Raw genomic sequence first — 18,836 nt, 5'->3', positions numbered from 1 at the left:
CTGGTCCAACCCTACTCAAGACAAATATCTTATATACCATCTTGGTCAAATAGTTGTCCAGGCTATGTTTGAAAGCACCCAGTGATAGAGCATCCACAACACCTTGAGGCAATCTATTCCGTTGTTTAATTGCTCTCACTGTCAGAAAATTTCTCCTTACATCTAGGTCGGGTCTTTATTTAGCAAGCTTACAACCATTACTCCTCATCCTGCCCTCTGGTGCTTTGGAGAATTTATTTATTTATTAAACAGTTTTATATAGCTGCCCAACTCATACACAGTGACTCCAGACAATATATAACATTAAAAATCCCAATTTAAATCCCTCCAACTCCCTCTCCCAATCCCCTTCAATTCTTGTGAAGTGCAGCGTATCTTTTGTGAGGAGTACCTATGTAGCCAGTACTTCATTCCAGTATTCTTGTCTCTCTTCCTGGGCCAGGCCCTTGAACGAAAAAAAATGAAGAAACACAATTTGTATCCCTCAATCATACACTTTCCTGTTAAGTCCTACATAGGCTCACTCACCCTCAAGACTGTGCCATTTGTTTTCACATGGTCCAGAAGAGTACCATTGTCAGTGGTACTGAAGGCCAATGAGACATCCAAAAGAACTAAAAAGGCTGTATCCTCAGGTAATCAGTTTCTTCCAGAATGTTCTGTAGCTTTGCACCAACCATGTTCTCAGTAACCTTCTCCCAAAAGGGGAGCCTGGCAACACGATAATATTTATCAAATACACATGAATCCAGGGATGTTATTTTTAGGCGGTGGGTGTACCACACAATTGTAAAGAGTTTTCTCAGTCAGTCAGAGACTTTGTTCTTTGTTGCATCAAAGGATAGGCTTGGAATCAAACTATGTCATTTGTAGGGGACTGAATTTCAGTTACACATTTAGAAAGGTTAAATGGTGGTGAGGTCTGCTCCTCCTAATGACAACATTGGATACTGCCCGCCCCCCAGATGCTGAGCTGAACACAGATCAAACCAACATCAGGCCCAGATAACAAGCTGGTCTGTCAGGTTTTTTTCTTTGTTTCAATCTATAGATCTACAGCCATCTCTATAAAAATGCAGAAATGACCTGATGTTGCATTTGGTCGTGCAAGATGGCATTTGTCTATCGAAAAAGCGGAACATACTCCTGTGAGAAAAATGCTAGGATAATGATATGAAGATGAGATTTGGAAAGGTTAAATATTATTATTATTATTGTTGATCGGTTCGATTTATATGCCGCCCTTTTCCGGAGACTCAGGGTGGCTTACAATGCTAAGCAATAGCCTTCATACTTTTGTATATACCTGCTTAGTAGGGCTTTCGGCCCGCCCTAAGCGGTGTTCTTTTTTATACAAAGTCAGTTTATTGCCCCCAAATCTGGGTCCTCATTTTACCTACCTCGGAAGGATGGAAGGCTGAGTCAACCTTGAGCCTGGTGAGATTTGAACTCACAGTAATTGCAGACAGCTGGCAGCTAAGTGCTACTTAACAGCACTTTAGTCTGCTGCGCCACCAAGGCTCCTTATGAACTCTTTTTGGTATTTCCCTTGGGAGATAAAGATTTAGAGATATTTATCCAGGGGATAAACCTGCAGAGACCCTATTTATTGCATACCTTGACCTGAGCAAAAGGTTGGACTAGATGACCTCCAAAATAACAACACACTTCTAGAAACACTGTTTACACTGAAATGTGGGTGTGAATACAAATGTGCCTAGTATAAATTCAAGTTGAAAGAATTTTTTTTTTAAAAAAAAAGCAATTTGCCTTTAATGGCCTTTAATGTTGGAACCAACCGCACAGAGAAAATCTTGCCAAGATTGTCATAACTGAAGGCAGCAAGGCTTTTAACATCAAAAAGGAGATTCTTCAATGTGTTATGTGCCCTGAGTGGCTAATGGTAATGCGTGTTTCTTAAGATGTACACAGTAAATTTCAGGACGTATCCAAGGTTGATTTGAGGCGAGCAAAGAAAAGTCTAGGCATTCAGGGGTCTTTATTAACATTCAGCTTATGTAAATGAACATTAAAATGGTACTCAGTACTATTCCTTGGCAAGAAGGGAGCCAACCATCTGGACTGATGTGATTAACCATGTGCCTTCTCATAACCCCTAACTAGAAAGATGCTCGTGTTGTTGGGAATATATATATATGCATGAGAAATCAGAAGATGTCTCTCAAGTATGTTATTTATCGTGGAAGTTGGGCTGTGCAATATCAATTCATTTGGGTAATGAGGTGTACCAGTTTCCATGTTTGGTCCAGTCAAGGCACACAGCGTGCATATGTCCTGTCATGGGAGAGTGTTTATTAATTACATTTAATTGTCATCATTTTTCCTAATGATGGTGAAGGCTCACACCCATTCATTTTGTAGCTGAGGTAGTGATTAGGGGAGAAAAGATCACGGTTCGGTAAGCAGCTGGAACTAAGGCTTCCTGACCTACTGCCGTCAGACAAACTGGCACTCATCAAAACTGGCCAGCCGTCACCAATGGAGGGAGCCAGCTCGTTCTGCTGCAGTGGCTGGAGAAGGGAAAGATTGCCCAATCTGGCCACTCATCGCAAGTACCAAGGGGATAGAAGTAACACACGGGCTTGCAGCATAAATTCATTGAACAGCAGACCCTTGGCACAAATGGTTCCACAATGAAATGCTGCATGTATTTTTCTACTTGATAGGATGCAGGAAATACTATGTGGGTATGTAAGGTAAGCTCTAGGTTACAGTTCTCCAGCTTGCCCTGAACCATACCCTGTTTCCCCCAAAATAAGACATCCCCTGATAATAAGCCCAAATGGGCTTTTGAGCTCATGGCAATAAGGTCAAGCGCTTATTTCAGGGTTCCAAAAAAAATATAAGACATGGTCTTATTTTCGGGGAAGCACGGTATGAGCATGCTTGGAGTAAAACTGAGCTCTGGTTGTACCTGCGATGTACTGGTCAAATGTGCCAAGGTTGACTGGTTCCAGGTTTTGCTGCATTAGGGCTAGGTACAATTAAGGATGGTAACATGGTCTAGTCTTTCCATTTTATTAAAAACCATTAGATAGCAACACCTAACATCCCACCTGAAGAACATGTTTGCACTGGAAAAACCACTACCATAATCTCTTCTAATTCAGATGCCCAGGTTATTAAATTATGGGAGGTTAACATGGCAACTACCCCATATTAATGCAAGCTGAGCAGTAGTTGGTTTCCCATTAGAAGTGCACAGTTATGCAACTCCACCGAAGGAACCAGCAAATATGCTGGCATATTGTGGAGACTAATATCATAATTGCGTCTTGCTTGGTCATTAAAGCAAAACCTAGCTTTCTCCTTATTTCAATTCCTTTGATCTTTGTTGTTTCTCTGATCATTTTGGGGAAGTATCTGTTACCTCATGCCAGGTTCTCCAGGTCTATTTTGGTTCTTGTGAGGGGTACTTAATTAATGTTGACTTGTCCTTTAAATCTAATGTTCTTACAGTATAGGAGAATGAAATCACTAAGTATATCTAGAAAGATTTTTTGACAGAATTCTGATTGGGACGTTATGAAAAGTGACAATGAAGCAAAATCTGGAAGTACACTGTAGTTTAATGCAAGCTGAGGGGTGTGTAAAACAGATTTTTGCTCTTCACGTAAACAATAAAAGTTCAGAAATGAAGGGATGTGAGGTGGAAAGCTTATTTTATGCTTATTTTATATTATTTAGAGAAATCATATAACAAATATAATTGGATAGACTTGGATAGATTATGGATACACTTCAACTATGGAACATTTTACATGATTGTGAGGTTGCTGAATGCTTGGTTGTTTGTTGTATTTATGGATAAATAAATGCTTATGGTGATGTTAAATGTATGATTGTTGGGGGTCAGAAATGTCTATGAAGACAGATCATGCTGTGCTGTTGGCTGGGAATGCTAATGATTTACAGTGAATGTTAGACACATCGTATTATGCAGAGAAGGATGAATCTGAAAATTAATGTACAGAAAATCAAAGTAGCTATATTTGACATGAAAATGAAGTGAACAACCATACATTTGCTGGCAAAAAAAAAAAAAAAGCCAAAATGTATGACTAGATGAATTTGTGTACCTTGGCAAAGTGTTCATAAAATGGGGAAACTGATGGAAAATTTTTCAGTTGTGAAAATGACAATAGATAGGTAGATTGATCAATTCTTTTTTGTGTGTGTTTTTTTACATTAGTAAGGCCTCCAAACTCTTCAATTATTCCAGGCAATATACAGAATTAAAAACCAGAGATACAAAACATCAAAGAGAACAGAAGGGGAAAATGGCCGCCCCGGAGGAAGAAACACCCACTGAAAACCTCTAAATTTATCTCAAAGCCTGTGGAAAGAACCAGGTCTTCAAGGCATGCTTAAAGGATGGCAAGATCAGTGCTTTTCAAATATCTGGAAATGGGGGTGAGGACATGCTATTCCATGGAAAACATGCCATGACAGACAATGCTTATCTCCTAGATTCCATCAATGACCTTGCTTAATGAATGGGATCCTGAGCATGTTGACTTCGTCAACGTGAAACAGCAGGACAGAGTTGGTCTTTTAAATAATTATGCCCTATTCCATATAGGTTTTGTAGATAATAGCTAGCATCCTGAACTGCACCTAGAAACCTACTGGACACTATAGCTCATGTAACAGAAGTCCCAGGAATGCTCATGTCCCTGCATTCTGGGACAGGTGAACTTTTTGAATGGTCTTCATGGCAGTCCCACATAGGTGCTCTGCAGTACTCCACATATAAGGCATGTGGGAATATGAGAAGAACCTTCTAGCTCAGGAATGGACACAACTGGCACATGTCATGAGTCTGGGCAAAGATCTTCCTTGACACAGTTGCCATCTCTCCTTTGATACCAATTCTCTTTGTGGAAATTCATCTCCATTTAGATCTAAGGATGGAGAAACCCCAGATCTGGGTAGCTCACATACCAACCCCACTTGGCCTTTTTAGATTGAGAAGTTTCTTCCTCTCTATCTAGATCCCAACAGTTTGGGACAAGTCCTTGACAGCATCCCTTCCTCAACTAGAGGTCAAAATACATAGCTGAATGTCATTAACACACTAATACGACTTGACCTACTTCTGATGATGACTTCATTCAGGCAAGGCAAGGCAAGGCAAGGCAAGGCAAGGCAAGGCAAGGCAAGGCAAGGCAAGGCAAGGCAAGGCAAGGCAAGGCAAGGCAAGGCAAGGCAAGGCAAGGCAAGGCAAGGCACCTAGGATCTTCTTGCATTACTGCTTATTGAGCATATCCCTGCTGCATTGTTCATTAGGCATATGTTAAAGAACACTGTGTGTTTATAATGTGAGTTTATAATGTGTTTGAGTGGCCAATAACAACCACACCACACATATTTGGAATTGTAAGACAAGTCAGTATACAGATGTTTTATCATTTATTTAGTCTAACCATTTCCATTTCATTCTGAGTACATCCTAAGAGAAATACGAGGTTACTGCTGGGGGTGGGGTAGTGGTGCCAGAAGACTATATGGACATTTTGTATAGAAATATCAGCTTCAAATTAAAAGCTCTGAGATGATCCACCACCGCACAACTATATACCGAAGGTCATTTGAGGTCCGTCCCTCGAGGAAACTGTAAAAGTGGTATTATAATATCATCTAATAGTAACATGCCTTTTGGTAGCTTGTGGAAACTACATCCATTTTTTTAAAAAAAAAATTGTGCAAATATCCTGGCGAGACTAACGGCTCACAGGGGAAAGAAACAATGCCAGGAGAACAAGTTGGGAAATCTATCATATCCCATATAAGTGAGCCAGATGTCATGCCATCAGTACAGATGTTTGTGCTACCTGATATGCATATCTAGTTCACATAGGATTAATTTGTGATACTTCAGCTTTCTATATCATTTAGGCTTCCCCCGGCTTGCAGATTCATAAGCACATTTTCCCAGACAACTGTCTAACATCCCATGCATTTTCTTCATGTTTTTAATGGAACTCGTTGACTTTCACTTCATCCCTCATTCCAACCCTCCCCCTTTCTTTACCTTTTGATTCACCAACCATTTTTCAATAGTGAATTCCTAGAGTTCTTTCACATCGTAACATGTTTACTCTCCAGTCCTTCCATAGCATGAAACTGACTTCATGGCTGCTAGCCTAAAAATGTAGGGAATATGCTGAGATCAGTATAAGCAAATTAGTCCTTCATCCAGTTGACAGGATAAAAAAAAATATCATTCAGGGCCAACTCTGAGCTTCCTAAGGTCTTTGAGGAAAAAAAACATCTTTTTACTATGCAAGAAAAGATAGACATTATAACTGTCACTACCTACATGATTTTGCTACATTGACAACCAATATGTGGAGAAGGAAGGAAGGAAGGAAGGAAGGAAGGAAGGAGGGAGGGAGGGAGGGAGGGAGGGAGGGAGGGGGGAGGGAGGGAGGGAGGGAGGGAGAAGGAAGGAAAGAAGGAAGAAAGGAAGGAAGGAAGGAAGGAAGGAAGGAAGGAAGGAAGGAAGGAAGGAAGGAAGGAAGGAATCCACCATTACAACGTATACATGTTTCTGAAGGTGTAATGGGCTTTTTAAGATTTTTTTAAATCATTTTTTTAATTTTTTAATCTAATTTCATCTTTAAATTACTATGTAATTGTGACTCTCTTGCACAGCTTCCCCATTTGCGTTTGTAACAACAGTATTTGGTATATCTGAGCTGCATTCCAAGCAGCAGAGCCACTACTTTTAGATCTCCACAGATATCCCAGTTTCACTTGGTGTACTAAATGTGCTTCAACAACAGTTTCATGTTTTTCGTATGTTTCTTTTATGTTTGCAGCATAGCCAACAGAGACTGAAGAGTGTATGTCGCCATTGTGTACAAACAGAACATTTCTATTAAACAGTACGTGATAGGTTAAATTACAGGTTAGTCTCACGATTAGCAGCCACAAATCTATAATAGATACCCCAAAAGATCCAGGAAACAATGTTTTTTTTGTTGTTGTTGTCCAGTGTAATACTGAACCCTGCCCATGAGTTAGGTTCTATTTCACCAACTTCCTCTAAGTTGTGAAGTATCATTTCCTTCTCAAGTATCTCTTGTATAATGTGGCAACCTCAAAAGAGAAGTATTATCTCTCTTTACAGCATGGTTTTTAGGAAGTGCAACACCAGGTCTACTTTTGTGCATGTTCTCATAGAACTATTTAAAATTTTAAACCAAGCAGTAATAATGCTGAAGTGAAATTTTTGGGGCAGAGGGATGGAGAAAATTTTTTCTCAGGCTGTTCTCTGAACTCTGATCCTCTCCTCAAATTCTAATTTAGCACTTCTCCATTTGTTGCTGGTTTGGAGACTACCGTGGTTAGTTGTGTGCAATTTGTGTTGCTTTGCTTAATTTTCTCATAGGAAAGACAGGCAGGGCAGAAGTGTTGATGAGATTAATCAGAAGGCCTCATTTAATATGAATTCTCATCCCTGTGCAATTGCAGATAAAGTGATTTAGCATGCTGATAGCTGTTGACCAGAGGAGACCAACAATTTTTTTCTGTTTTGAAAAAATCAACCCCCTATTGTTTGTAGCTCTTCTCCTTCCCTAGTTCTGTTTCATTTGCCACTTGTTGTTTTCTAGAGACAACTTAGAATGTTTTCTGCATTGGAGGAATGATTTGTGTTATTACCCTCATTTAAATTAAAGGCTCAGGGCTAGGAACAATACTTAAGAACTAGCAGTTAATTCAGCACTGAATGATCCACAATAAAGAAACACCCATATAACCCCCCTCATTAAATCCTAGGATAAGTCCTTAAAGCCCTCGGAGTTGCTTCTAGGCGAGATGGGCAGCATACAAGTCTAATAAACAAGCACACAAATATTCAGGCTTGAGTTTGGATTACATTTTTATAAGACGTAGTGGTGCAGTGGTTAGAATGCAGTACCGCAGGCTAACTGACTGCTCACTGCCAGGAGTTCGATTCTGACTGGCTCAAAGTTGACTCAGCCTTCCATCCTTCCAAGGTTGGTTAAAATGAGGACCCAGATTGTTGAGGGCAATATGCTGATTCGGTAAACTGCTCAGAGAGCGGTATAAAGTATAGGAGTACTAGGAGTACTCATTTCAAAAGAGCTCACTGTAACATCATTGCAAAAAAGGCATTAAGAGTTGTCAACCTTATCTTATGAAGTTTTCTCTCTAGTAACGCTATACTTCGAACTAAGGCATATAAAACCTTTGCCAGACCTATCCTTGAATACTGCTCACCTGCCTGGAACCCTCACTGTATTTCAGACATCAATACAATAGAGAGGGTCCAGAGATATTTTACTAGAAGAGTACTCAAATCCTCTGCTCGAAATAAAATTCCCTATACCACCAGGTTTGAAATTTTAGGCCTGGATAGCCTTGAACTACGCCGTCTACGTTCCAACCTATGCTTAGTTCATAAGATTATTTACCATAATGTCCTACCTGTTAATAAGTACTTTAACTTCAACTGTAATAACACAAGAGCTATCAATAGATTCAAACTCAATGTAATTCGCTCTAATCTTGATTGTAGGAAATATGACTTCTGCAATAGAGTAGTAAATGTCTGGAAGACTCTACCTGATCCTGTTGTTAGTCTCTCTAACCCCCATACCTTTCCCCGTAAACTGACTACCGTGGACCTTTCACGTTTCTTAAGAGGTCCCTAAGGGGGCGTGCATAAGCGCACCAGCGTGCTTACCATCCCTGTCCTACTGTTCCCATTTATATGTACTCATTTTGTGTGTTTATGGCTATGTTTTGCTTATTTATATCCTTTTATTTGTGCCATTTTTTTTTCATGTGTCCATGTCTATGTCTATACTGTTACTTGTTTCCTTGTACTTGTTGACAAACAAACAAACAAACAAATTAATAAATAAATGCACTATGAAGCAGTATATTAGTCTAAGTGCTATTGCTTTTGCTATAAATGGGAAGCAGCTATTATTTATTTAATCCATCCATAGTAACCCCCCACTCCTTTTCTATCAACAAATAGCACAGCAGGGCAATTTTGAAAGAAGCATATTGAAAATTACAAAGCAAAATTAAATAACTAGGCAGTATTCCTTCTACAATGTTTTTTCCTTTCAACATTAGTAGACTAATAGTTTCATCACGTGACTCGCCTTCTTCACATTTGACTGGAAGTTCTCTGTTTCACTGTCCATCTCCCCTCTCTTTTTTACTGTATAATCCACATGGCAGAGAGTGAGACTATTCTGTTTCTATAGTTTGAAAGTGCCAGATTGCCTTTTTGAATGCTCTACTTATAAACAAGTCTTCCTGGGACTTAATATCACCAAACATTGTGGAGCTCCTTTCTAAAGAAAACACTGAAAAGACCCCAAGACGCTTTGAACATCTCTAATTTGGACCTCATTGCTCCAGATAGTCCCTCTGCTGAGCCAACATGCTTCCTGAGCAGTTTAATGAGGCTTTTCCCAACATGGAGTGAGGGTGAATTTCTAAGAGCTAAGTAGATAGCACAGATAATTTTCATGCTGGCTGAAAGGGCCTCCCTCTACCCCAATTTTTTAACAATATCAGTTGATGTTTGCTACTTTGATAAAAGCAGAGCTGGAAAGAAAACAGATCCAATACATACACCATCATCATTTAGCAGATGTCAGGGCCCACTCACCTTAGAACTGTCAAGCATGCTGATCCCACCTTCATACCAGGTCCACCTTCAATCAGCCTCCATTAATACTCTTATCAGTGGTTGCCCCACTCACAAGCATCTTCCTATGCAATCATACCTAGCAATTGCAGCACACCTCCCACAGGAGTCAAATGTTGTGGTACAGCAAATGTTCGCTAGCGTTAAACTGGCTGCCAACATTTGGGGTTTTATTCTTATTTATTTGTTAGAGTTATATCCTGCTTTTTCCTCCAGGAGCACGAGGCACAATAAGTACATGACACTTTGTCTTCCATTTTTCCTGCAATGATAACCCTCTGAGGTAATGTGGATCCTGTGAGGGAGTGTGACAGGCCCAAAATCATGCACTATGTTTCCATGGCTGAGGATGGACATGAATCTGAATAACAGAATAAAAGAGTTGGAAGGGACCTTGGAGGTCTTCTAGTCCAACCCCTTGCTCAGGCAGGAAACCCTATACCATTTCAGACAAATGGCTGTCCAATCTCTTCTTAAAACCCCCCAGTGTTGGACACCCACAGCTTGGAGGCAGAAATCAGGATCTCCCTGATCCTAGTCTAACACCTTAATTACTACATAGTTTTCTTGGATTGGAGGCCTGTTACTGCTCATACTGTATGCTAAGGGGAGTTAGAAGCATCAGTAACGCCAATATTAAGAGACCCATTGACAGCACTGAGTCACGAATCATTGGGGGTGATCTTGAAAGAGAGTTAAGTTATGCCTATATTCTAAAGCTGTATATATGCTTGAAACAGACACAGGTAATTAACCTGTTGCAATATTTTCAGGATCAGACTCAATAAGATCAACAAGAGTTAAAGATTTAACTATATATTCTTTTATTTACATTAGGCATTCTATATTCACTGAATATTCACAGATAGAAGCAGGGGAAATGGTGTAGGTAGCTCCTTATATATACAATGGGTGGAGCTATATGTGGGAGTGGTGAATTATGAATACATCAAGAAGTGAAGAATAAATTAACCCCTGATACCCTGTCTGTACACTATTTACACATTGGAGAATAAGGCATTTATATCTGACAAATCCCCCTCTAAATGCCGATTCGTTATACAACACCAGTTACATTCAGATTCAGGACAATACAAAACATACAACTTAGAGGTTAAGTATCTATGTTGTTTAGAAGGTAAAGGCTTCGTTAATATATCAGCTAATTGTTCTGAAGTGTCACAATGCACTGCTTTAATAAATCCATCCTGAGATAATTGTCTCACATGTTTAAATTTTATATCTATATGTCTGGACCTTTGTCCAATGGCATCAGATCTAGATATTTCAATGGCTGCTTTATTGTCTTCATGCATAACAAAAGGCAGAGCAGGTTTTTTCCAAACATCTGAAATTAAATCATTAAACCATACAAGATTATTTGCGGCCTTGGATAAACAAACATATTCCGCTTCTGTTGTTGAAGTAGCCACTAGTTCTTGTTTACCAGTGTACCAGTAGACTGGACAGTCATTTAAGAGAAATACATAACCAGATGTGCTTTTTCTGCATGAGGTGTCTCCAGCCCAATCTGCATCTGCATAACACGTAAGCTTTGGTTCTTTAATATCATTAGGTTCTAACATTAAACAAAAGTCTAGTGTACCTTTTAAATATCTTAAAATTCTTTTAACAGCTTCCCAGTGGTACATTGTTGGTTTGCTGACATGCCTAGATAATAAATTGAGTGGTAAAGTGATGTCCGGTCTAGTCCAGTTAGATATGTAAAGGAGTGAACCTATGATTGATCTATAGAATGTATTATCCTTGAACTCGGGAGAAGATTCATCAGAATTCCTTAGAAAGTCAGTTTGCATAGGGGTATCATAAGGTTTGGCATTGTTTAAGTTGCATTTATTTAAAAGATCTATGATCTTATCTCTCTGGGTAAGTTTGAATCCCCCTTTTGTCTTATTAATTTGGACACCAAGGTATTTGTTTACCTTGCCTAAAGATTTCAATGAGAAATGTTCATTTAGTTTAGTTACAAAAGTTTCTCTTCTTTCCTTATGTTTTCCTATGTATAAAATGTCATCCACATAAATCAATACAAATTCAACGTAATCATCACCCCTCTTGACAAAGAAACAATTATCAGCAGTGGTAGCGTTGAAGTCCATGGTCTTAAGTACTTTTACTAAACAATCATACCATCGTTTACCAGATTGTTTTAGCCCGTATAAACTCTTGTTTAACAACCAAGTCTCATTTTTGTTTGTGTATGGACTATGAGGTGCTCTCACGTATATTTCTTTATCTAATTTTGCGTGTAGGTACGCAGTCTGTATGTCATATTGGAATACATCTAGATTGAGTGCTGAAGCTACCACTAGAGCTGTTTTGACACTCTCTGTTCTTACAGTGGGGGAATACGTGTCAGTATAGTCCTCTGGATATTTCTGTGCATAACCCTGTGCAACCAATCTAGCTTTGTATAGAGTATTTCCTCCCTCTAAATTCTTAATTTTATATATCCATCTGGTACCAATAATTGTCTTATCTTTAGGTGCAGATGCAGGTGTAAATACATTTAGTCCTTGTAAACTTTCCATCTCTTTCTTCATAGCTAATTCCCATTTTTCTTTTTCTTCGTGAGGAAGTTTTAACACTTCCTCGTATGTATTGGGTGTTGTTGGTTCACCATTCATGTGCATTACATAATCCTTGTATTTATTTGGCATTTGATTTCTGGTGTTTCTAATGGTTTTTTCTGGTTTACTATCGTTATCATGCAAATATCTTGCTTCCTTTTTTGTTAGTGTATCTGTCTTTATTTTGAGTTGGCTATTTGTCCAAGTTTTGGTTTTGTTTTTATATTTGTTGGTATTTTGTTTTTCTATAGTCCCTTTCTCATGAGATTTTGTATCTTCATGTTTATTTGGGAATATCTCATTAAGATGTAATTTAGACCAGTTAGCTTGTTCATGGAACACAGCTGTTCTGGAGACTATAAATTTGTTGTTACTATCAATGAATCTGTATCCTTTAGTGCCAGTCTCATATCCCATAAATCTGAGTCTCCTGGACACATTTTCTCCCTTTCTTCTTAATTGCTTAGGTATGTGTACGTCTGCTGTGACTCCAAATATATGCATGTGTGCTAATTTTGGTTTTCTATTATACATCACTTCATATGGTGTCTTATTTATAATGCTGGACCATGTTCTATTTTGTGTGTAATTTGAATAATGTAAGGCTTCTGACCAGAACTGTTTGCTTAAGCCAGCATCTTCCAATGTGCATCTAATCATGGTTTGTAATGTGGAATTTTTTCTCTCTGCAATCCCGTTTTGGAACGGAGAAAATGGACTAGATGTGTAATGTAACATTCCTTTGTCTTTTAACCATTGTGAGAATTCTTTAGACATGAATTCGCATCCTCTGTCTGTCATAATTTGTTTTATTTTGATGTTGTGTTGTGTTTCTATGCGTTTGTAAAATTCTTTAAATTTTTGAAATGTTTCATCTTTGTGTTTTAGTGTGTAAACAAATCCATAGCGGCTATAATCGTCCACTATTGTCAGGAAGTAACGTTTCCTATAAGTGATTGATGGAGTTAATGGACCAACTAAGTCCATGTGTACTAAATCAAAAATTTTGTTAGTTGATCTGGTAGATTTTCTTGGCCTGGGACTAGTTTTTAGTTTTGTAGATTTACATACTGAGCATTCCAGATAATTTTCACAATTCTTTATTTTAACACCTTCTGCGTGTTCAGTCATTTTTTGCACTACAGGAAAACTGGCATGTCCTAACTTCCTATGCAATATGTGAGCACACTCATCATGAATTGGTTTACCTATCCTTGGTTTCTTATCGTTGTGTGCATCTGTGTGATCATGAGATATTTTACATTCATCATTGTCACTGTTGCTAACATTCTCATCATCTATTTCAATACAATCTTCCATATTTGAATCAATGTTATGTAACCATTTTTCTTTTGTTATTAGGTAAGGTAGTCCTCCTTTAGTCACCACAGTGCCTACATTTATTTTATTCTTTTCCAAAGTTGCCTTTCCTTTTGAAAAAACAATGTTAATGTCAGAATCTCTGCTTAGTTTTATGGCACTTAATATGTTATGAGGTATTTCAGGTATTAGTAATACCCCCTCTATTTTTCCTAAACCAGGCAAGGTTACATTTCCTCTACCTAATACTTGAACCTTTTCTTGGTTAGCAACCTTAATTACAAATTTATCTTCTGCAAATGAAGACAATATACTTTTGTTATTAGTGGTGTGATTAGTTGCTCCAGAATCAATAAGCCAATTATTGTTCTCACTTTGTTGTGTGTTAGTGTTGTCTTGTTTATTTAATCCATTCAGTGAACCAGACTTTCTATCCTTTGAATTGTCTCTGCCCCCTCTATTCTCTCTGTGATTTGGTGGGCTCCTATATCTATGCCTTTCTATGGAAGGCTGTCTATAATCGTGTTTGTTTCTGTATTCTGATCTATACCTTTCTTTTAAGACTTTTGGGCAATCTCTTCTATTGTGTTCCCTGGATCCACAATTATGACATTTAAATGTTCCACTATATTTTTCTTGAAAAGCTACTTTCCTATATGGTTTATGTTCTGTGTGATTGTTAGAACGATTCCTTCTAGAATTATCTTCTGTTATCAATTTGTTAGATAGACTTTCTATGGATAAATACCCTAGATTGATTGTGTCTAAATGTGACATGAAATTGTCCCATGATGGGTCAAGTGAGTTGATAATGACACTTTTCATTGTTTGGTCTGAAATCACTTCCCCCCTTAAATGCAGTTCAGCTCTTATTTTGTTCAAAGATATTAAATGTTCACTTATGGAAATCCCTGGTTTTATCCTAGATGAAAAGAAGTCTTTAGATATTCTTGTGGTGGTGGCTACACTGTCACTGTGAAACAAATTAAACATGCATTGAATAATTTCTGAAACAGTCAAATTTGGCTTAATGCTGTGATACATTGCAGGAGACACACTAGATATTATTAAGAAAAAAGCTCTATGGTGTAAGCAATCTATTTTTAGTGTCCAAGGTCTTTTTGGGGGACTAGTGATAAAAAACAGTAAGTTTTCCTTCATAAAGACAACCTGGAGCTGTTGATACCATTCTTGTAAATTAATGCCATCAACCCTTAGTTTTGGGAAGTCACTGGGTAAATTTCCGACATTATTGGGTCCATTACTTACAACCTGAGGTAGTCCGTGGTCTCGTAAATGCAGAAAATTGCAAAACGGCGTGGGGATGCTCGCTACGAGTCTGCATGATCTTCTCTCCTGTTCATGTCTTCCCGGATCGTCAGTGTAGTTTCGCGCATGCGCGTTGTCCATTTCTTCTTCGGCGTCGTCGTGGAAGGTTCTCCTCATTGCGGCCCGCTCGTTCTGCTCCTCTTCAGATGAGTCGGTCTCTGGTTCGACTTTGGGCGTTCTGGCGACGGTGGCTGTTCTTCTTCTTCTATTGAAAGCGTTGGTGCTTGCTTCGGTCTGCGGCGTAGGGCGGTATCGGCAGGGCTCTCTGGGTTCCGGCGTCAGCGCTCTAGTAGTCAGGATGGGAGCGGGCAGGTCTTGAGGCATTGGCTTGCTCGTTCGCTTTTTTAGTGTCTTTTTAGTAATTTTCAGTTTTGGCCCAAATGCAGCAAAGAGCGTTTTCATCGCTGATTTTATTTGGTGTTTTGTTGGATCTTCCTCGCTTTCTGGTTCTGATTCTTCTGAGGTGTTTGAATCTTCCTTTTCGTTTTCGTTGTCCGGTAATATTTTTCGCGCCAGAAATTTTGAATCGAGATTGCTGATTGGCTCTTCTTCGTTCATCTTGGAGGCCGGTTGAAACCAAGATGGCTGCCATTCAAATTTTTGCGCGGGATCATCGTTTTTCTTCTTTGTAATGATTTTCTCCGCAGTCATATTACTCACTATTTTTGGCTCTTTGGGTTTTTCATTGGTGATGTTTTTCTCTCTCGCTGCTCCGCTGTTCTTTAGCATATCTTGGAGGTTCGCGATGAGGCTTTCATCATTCTTCTGGCTTTTTAATAGTTTTAATATCTCTGACCTGAGTTCGTTATTTTCTATTTCGATTTCCTCCTGGTCATCAATTATTTCTTCGTCTTCAGTGGTGTATTCTTCGGATTCTCTCGAAATTGCATTCGTGGATTCGTTGATTATTTCTTGTTCCGTTTCCATTTCTTTGCTGTAGGCCCTGGTGTTGGGCCTATCTTTCTTAGACATTTTAAGGCTTTTTATTGAGTCAATTAACCATCCTCTGCTACCAGTTTGTTGCAATATTTTCAGGATCAGACTCAATAAGATCAACAAGAGTTAAAGATTTAACTATATATTCTTTTATTTACATTAGGCATTCTATATTCACTGAATATTCACAGATAGAAGCAGGGGAAATGGTGTAGGTAGCTCCTTATATATACAATGGGTGGAGCTATATGTGGGAGTGGTGAATTATGAATACATCAAGAAGTGAAGAATAAATTAACCCCTGATACCCTGTCTGTACACTATTTACACATTGGAGAATAAGGCATTTATATCTGACATAACCAATATCTATGGAGAGTCTCAGTCATCCAGGTCATGGTTTTCCCAAAGGTGCTTTTTCAAGAGGCAACTGGACTTTCTGGTTTTTCTTTGAAGACGTTTCGATTCTCATCCAAGAAGCTTCTTCAGCTCCAAGAAGTGAAACGTCTTCAAAGAAAAAACAGAAAGTCCAGTTGCCTCTTGAAAAAGCACCTTTGGGACTAATTATCCAATCTAAATTTTAACAAATGCCCCAGTTAAAAGACTGCAAATTGTACTGAGCATCATAATTTCCTCCAAGTCCATCCTTTTTAGGGCTCCTAGGAGACTTTGTAGGGGGAGCAGAGGCTGAGCGGTTAAAACGCTGGTCTTGTTGACAGGAAGGTTTGCAGTTCAAGACCTAAGTACTCCATGACAGAGTGAGCTCTCATTCTTGCCCTAGCTCCTGCCCACCTAGCAGTCTGAAAGCATGCAAATGCAAGTAGATAATGCGAGTAGATAAATAGGTACCACTTCGGTGGGAAGGTAACAGCATTCCATGTGCCTTAGTGTATAGTCATGCCGGCCACATGACCACGGAAATATCTTCGGAAAAATCCTGGCTCCCTCAGCTAGTTAAAGGAGATGAACACCGCCCACTAGAGTCAGACACAACTGGCAGGGGAGACCTTTACCTTTTTAGGAGACTTAATATCTTAGCTGAAACCAATATGGATTCCTAATCTTAATATTTTCTTTCTTGGAAAATAAGATGGTTTTCACTGACCAGGTGATTATGAACACCAGTTACAGAGAAGGAAGAGCAATGAATAGAAACGTTCAAGTCCAATTTGAGTTCTTTGGATGTGGAAGTAAGTCCATCATGCTTGCTGTTGGATCAAACCACTGTCTTGCCACTCTAACTCTAATCAAGGTGATTTAAGAACAGAGAAAGGTAATTTTCTTAAACATTCAGCATCTCTCTTTGAAAGTAATGGATAGCCCAAATCCATATAAGAAGAAAGTCTGAAACCAAAATAGATAATAGTGATGTCAGATAAATTAATTCAAAGTTATAAATAGTGGGAAGAGCACAGGTTTTGGATTTTGGAAGTTATGTTATACTCAAAATCACAACCCAAGTCAAATTATGATTATACGTATTTGGACTGCATTCTACTGACATCTGCATGATCCTTTCAGACTGTTTGTCAGAGTATCTTCCCTTCTGGCTAGATTCTACTCACTATAAGTTTGACCCCATTAATATTTAAAGGGCACTTTAAATCAACATGACTTTAAAAAAAAGAGCCCTAGATAAAACAAATCTGGGATATAGATTTTCAAACAAGCCTAAGTAAGGGATGTCACACCCCATGATTTATCATTTGCTCCCCAAAACATCCCTTCCAGCCATGTATTTATCATCTATTCCAATTTTAAAATTTCATAAGGCCCTCATTTCAGTCAGATAGTATACTATGTTCTCAGCAGCCATAACCATACCATTACCTATGATTGGAACTTCTTACAGTAGTATTTTATTTAGATTTATTTTGGTAAATCATGTTCTTAATTATTTGTAGATTCCATTATACTCATTGTTTTTCTCATATACGCATATACATATATAGATTAGGATGTGAATCCTGTTGGTGGTGGTTTGTTCTCCAGCCTTGCTGTTTAGCTTTTGAATGTTTTGTCACCAGGCTAGGTGATATCCTCAACAGGACTTCGGTTGAAGCATCTTGTTTCAGTTCTTCTCTGTTTTAATTGATCTCATGTGACCATGTGGTCGGTAGGTCACGTGATCGGCTGGTGCTGGTGATGTTAGGTGAGGGTTGTTGTGGCCTAGGCTTCCTGCGTCATTAAAACACATGAGTAGTCCCAAAAACCTCTTTTATTGCAACAGTTGTGAACTACGTTTATTCACAGTTGAGTCCCAATTAGTTCCAAAAAGTCCTTTGAGAGAAGTCCTTCGAGATAATAATCAACCTTTATCTCCCTTGACATCCTGCCAAAGACCTACTTGGCAAAGCCACATGGATTCCAGAATCAAACAGAGATGCCGACTGGGAACAGAATGAACAATGTTGCTTTCCTGCAAAGTGCCCATGTGCCTTTGCTCTTCTTTTAAGTCTTATGGGACAGGCCAATCATCTCCAGGCCTTACTCCCAAGTTGTCCCTTTTGTTTTAACTGTTCGTGCCTTCTGGCAGCTCTGCACATGCGTGCACTAGGAATAGGCTCCTCCTGTTCCTCTGCCTCTCTGTTGTCTGACTTTGGAGGTTCCGGAGTCCGCACATCACTCCCAGATGGCCCTGGCCCCATCTCTGTCTCTGACGCAGAGTCCTCGTCCGGGCCTTCCCCAGATTCCAGGCCTGGCCCATGTTCCTCCCCAACCTCCTCCTCCTGTCTGACTCCGCTGCCAGCTCTGGAGGCTGCTGGTGGACCACAACAAAGGTCACCAATTGAAGACGTGGTCAGTGCTGTTGTTGGCTGGTCACTCAATTGGGATGGGATTTCACCTAGCCTGGTGACAAAACATTCAGAAGCTAAACAGCAAGCCCAGAGAACAACATCTACCACCTGACCTTCAAATATTTTCCATGTGCTACTCCT

This window comes from Pantherophis guttatus, chromosome 1 (assembly GCF_059756535.1).
Source record: "Pantherophis guttatus breed Tessera chromosome 1, ASM5975653v1, whole genome shotgun sequence".
NCBI classification, from domain to species: Eukaryota; Metazoa; Chordata; class Lepidosauria; order Squamata; family Colubridae; genus Pantherophis; species Pantherophis guttatus.
This window is presented reverse-complemented; position numbering follows the sequence as displayed.